Source organism: Mytilus edulis, chromosome 2, assembly GCF_963676685.1.
Source record: "Mytilus edulis chromosome 2, xbMytEdul2.2, whole genome shotgun sequence".
Classification (NCBI taxonomy): Eukaryota; Metazoa; Mollusca; class Bivalvia; order Mytilida; family Mytilidae; genus Mytilus; species Mytilus edulis.
Genome location: NC_092345.1, coordinates 63,493,840 through 63,498,657, shown reverse-complemented (window position 1 = coordinate 63,498,657; position 4,818 = coordinate 63,493,840).

Sequence of the window (4,818 nt, the reverse complement as noted above, 5' to 3'; positions counted from 1 at the left end):
ATCTTTCAAATAAAATAAAATAATAAAATATCACTGTAAAATTAAGAAAAAAATATATTATCATACATGTTATATTGTATGTTACACATTTATACAGATAAGACAAACATGAACATCAGTTATGCTGGCAGCAATTTTAACTGCAGTTGTGGTTATCAACCAAAATTCTTATAAAGGAGGATAATTTATGCATCATCACCTAAAAGTTAGGAAGAGACCAAGTAATATGATGTACCATTTGTAAGGATTATTTCATAAGTTTTTGGTCAGGTTGTTTTCTTTTTCATTTTACAGAGTGAATGTATTTGAAGCTGGTCTGTTGGTCTTAAAAGTGATTTTTTTAGTGAAAAACAGCCAGGCTATCAGTTTTTTCATTATTCCACATTTTTTTCATGTCATGGCTTTTTATATTTGACTATACAGAGTTTTGCTCTTTGTTGGTCTTTGATTGATACTTGTTGATTGGTAACATCACTTCTTTTTCTTTTAATAATCCCCATTTCTATTACAAGCTTAAGTCAACAGCTTATTTAGAAACTCTACATGTTAACAAAACTTTTGTAACATATTCTAATTTATAAGGATGACATGTGTTTAAAGTTTAAATTTTCACTTAGTGTCATGCAAGTAGGAGATGATTTTCTGAAATAATTCATAAAGAAAACACATGCTGAACCAAGATAACTAATCTTTCTAAAGAAGTGGTAATAGATTATTCTAGCCTTTAGGCCAGGATAGCTAAAAATCTTTTTAACACTGAATAGAAATTCAATCCTATTGTATTTACCTGTGTAAGAAAAAAATCTTTGGACTGTCAAATACTGAAAAATAAAATAAACAATATGAAATTTTTCATTAATTTCCTGAATAAGATGAAATGAATGAATGATCACTATTTACAAATTCAGATACTATATTCAATAAAAGAGCATATATGTGAACAATACAGATTTTCAGTCAATGCAAAAGTCAGAAACCCTGAAGAGCAACATGTATGTATACTTTGTAATGGTTACTTGGGAAAAAGGAGACAATTGCATTTCTTTAAAGATGGTGCCATGATCGCATTGACTCAGTATTTACCATACCCACGGAAATTGCTTATAAGTTCTTTTCTGTATACTTTGAATGCTGTTTTAGTTTAATAAAGATGATGTGGTATGATTGCCAATGAGACAACTCTCCAGAAGAGACCAAATGACACAGAGAATAGATTAACAACTATAGGTGACCGTACGCCCTTCAACAATAAGCCCTATTATTGTAATATATTGATCTGATCAAATGTTTGATGAAAAAGACCATGCCAATTGCTTACTAAGACTACAGTGTACATGTATGCAAATCAGGAAGGTATAAAACAAAAGGAGGTGTGATAATATTTTCTTTGTAAAGGGAACTCTTGGACTAATAAAAAACAAGAATGTGTCCAAAGTACACGGATGCCCCACTTCCATAATCATTTTCCATGTTCAATGGACCGTGAAATTGGATAAACAAGAATGTGTCCATAGTACACGGATGCCCCACTCGCACTATCATTTTCTATGTTCAGTGGACCGTGAAATTGGGGTCAAAACTTTAATTTGGAATTAAAATTAGAAAGATCATATCATAGGGAACATGTGTACTAAGTTTCAAGTTGATGTAACTCTAACTTTATCAAAAACTACCTTGACCAAAAACTTTAACCTGAACTTCGCACTATCATTTTCTATGTTCAGTGGACCATGAAATTGGGGTCAAAACTATAATTTGGCATTAAAATTAGAAAGATCATATCATGGGGAACATGTGTACTAAGTTTCAAGTTGATTGGACATTAACTTCATCAAAAACTACCTTGACCAAAAACTTTAACCTGAAGCGAACGGACGAACAGACGCATAGACCAGAAAACATAATGCCCCTCTACTAGAAAGATTATATCATAAGGAACATGTGTACCCAGTTTCAAATTGATTGGACTTCAGCTTCACTAAAAACTGCATTGACCAAAAACTTTTAACCTGAAACTTGCACTATCATTTTCTATGTTCAGTGCACCGTGAAATTGGAGTCAAAAGTCTAATTTGGCTTAAAAAATTATAAAGATTATATTATAAGGAACATGTGTACTAAGTTTCAAGTTGATTGGACTTCAGTTTCATCAAAAACTACTTTGACCAAAAACTTTAACCTGAAATGGGACGAACGGACAGACAGACGAGAAAACATAATGCCCCTCTACTATCGTAGGTAGGGCATAAAAATAAGTGAAACAAATGCATCCCAAGCCATCCCAATAGTCAAATCCTGGATGAATCTCTGTTAAATACACAAGTTGATCCATACGCCTTTGAATTTAACCATTATTCAGTGTGATGGGTGGTGCAACACACATCTGATAGTGTGGAATTTAATAACTGTATTTTTCATGATAACACAGCAGAACATAGAAATTAGCCATAGGTCTCACAACAGTGCTGAATTTACAATTATTAGTTCTTTGTTATCAGAATACACAAAATATGGTTGGGACAATGATTTTTAATGGTCGTGACGTAAGGTATGTATATATTAGATCTAGAGATTTTAACATGCTAATGACATGAATGACTGTTACTAGTATATTGATAAACATTTTTCTTAGTCTATGGTACCAGTTGAGGATGGTTGTCTTAATTGTAATCATTTATCACATTCCCTTACTCTATAACATTGAGCATGTTGAGTATTATAAATCATAAACAGTACTCCAGCATGTCCAGAATTAGTTTTTTACCCCAACATTTACCTTTTTTTTTTAAATTTGAACTACATGTATATATCACTATTAGGGCTAGTGTCAGGGCAAGTCCTACAAACATGTATTAATAATTAATTATGACAATCTTGAAAGGCTATTTTGAGTTTTTGCTTCCCCATGTTTAACAGTCTGCACGGTTAACCACTAGTTTTGATGCCCCAGACTAGTAAAATTTCATTCAGACTAGAAAGTTTTTGCAAAACTTTGTTTGGCCAAATAAGAAAAAATGTCAAAATATTGGTCTTCGAACTAGTAGTTGAAAAAGTTTTTGGTGCAGACTGGTTTAAAGGTGTGAAAGCAAAAAAAATAAACAATGATAAAATGGCCTTTTAAGACATATCGTGTGATGTGTTTTCATACTAAAAACAATTTGCACTGCTTATGGTTTTCACTGTTGATTTTTTATTCACTTGTGTCCTCAAACTTTAAAAGCATGTTCTGTCGAATGTTTTAAGGTATTTAGATTTTTTGTCGAGGATCACTGCTATTTTTTTACTGTTTCCGAATACTATGCGATTTTCGTATGTCAAAAAACGGTGTCATATGTTTTTGTATGAACTAAAAAATTAATCAGCACACAGACAGGAAATGACTGTTAAATTTGGAAATGAGTATTTTCTGAAGTCGTGGTTCTGGTAATTGATTGAATCATAAAAAAAGTTATTAAATTCTTTTCAGTACTGAAACTTACTAGTAAATAGTTTTTGGTTGTTGTTTCAACTGCTGAAATTTTAATACTGTGATTTTTTTTAAGATTGGCACTGAATTTTTACAAAAGACATTACTTTTTTAAATTTTAAAATGCAGTTTACAAAATTTATGATGAAATGGTAAAAAAATAAGACCGTTTTCATCTTTATGTATTAAGGATGTAAAAACAAATTGCCAATAGTATATTGAAGGAATGGAGTTTGAACCATCATTTTATATAAGAACCCTGTTAATTTTAACTCGCTGGTTTGTAATAAAAACAACCAAAAAATCACATGACAGTCACATGTCTTGAAGATCCGTTGTCTGACAGCCAAACAACATATCTATACTTAATGTAACCCTTCAGAATTTTTCTCAACAACTATTCTAATGATGCATATTTTTGACATTATGTAAAAATGGCTTATTGGTCAGTTTTATTAAATTTGTTCTAGCGTCTTTCAAACAGACTTTGAATATACATCATGTTTTAAATTTGTCAAGTTGTAGTGTTGTTGTTGTTCCTAATATAGAAACCGAAAAAGCCTGCCACAATATGCGCGTACGAAAACATCTGATGTACTAAAACATATGACATGTCAGACACGACCACAATAATTATTTGGACTTGTACTTTCTTGTAGTGTCAGGGTTAGATGAGCCTGTATGGTTAAGACTTAAGGTCTAGTGTATCTCTTAAGTACATGTAGGTTGGGATCCCTAAACATTTTTTTCTCTTATCAAAATTCATGTCTATATATATTAAATTTATTTTCGAAGTGTCAGCTGATCTGGGACCATTTTGTTCATTCAAATAAAATTATTTGCCTTGATTTACAAGACATTGATTGTCACTCTATGCACATGGTGTATATATATAATCTGTTTAATTTCTAGTTAGCTGTAATAGCAAGGGAATAATTTATTTGCCAAAATTATTTGGGCCATAATTTTCCAACTTTGCCTTGAATTACCTCCCCTTTGCAAGGTAATGGATTTAGCAGTATTCCGTTTCATAAGTTAAATTGTGGTCAGTATCAAAATTAATGTGTAGACATGTGCTTAATGATCGTACTGACCAGTTGACAAAATGTATATATACTACTTTAACACTGATACATGTGCTCCCTCCAGGCGGTAGTTTCGGTTGGTTAAAAGACAGATTTTATTGTAGACAACTCGTCCCCATTTATCATTTTATGGCCCCTAATTTACGTCGGTCCTTTGTGGCAAATTAAAAAAACATATAAGAACAGATCGGTGTCTTCTCATTTATCCAACTTTTTAAAATAAGGCATTCTCATTTAGCCAACTTATATTTTTGTTAATTATTGAGT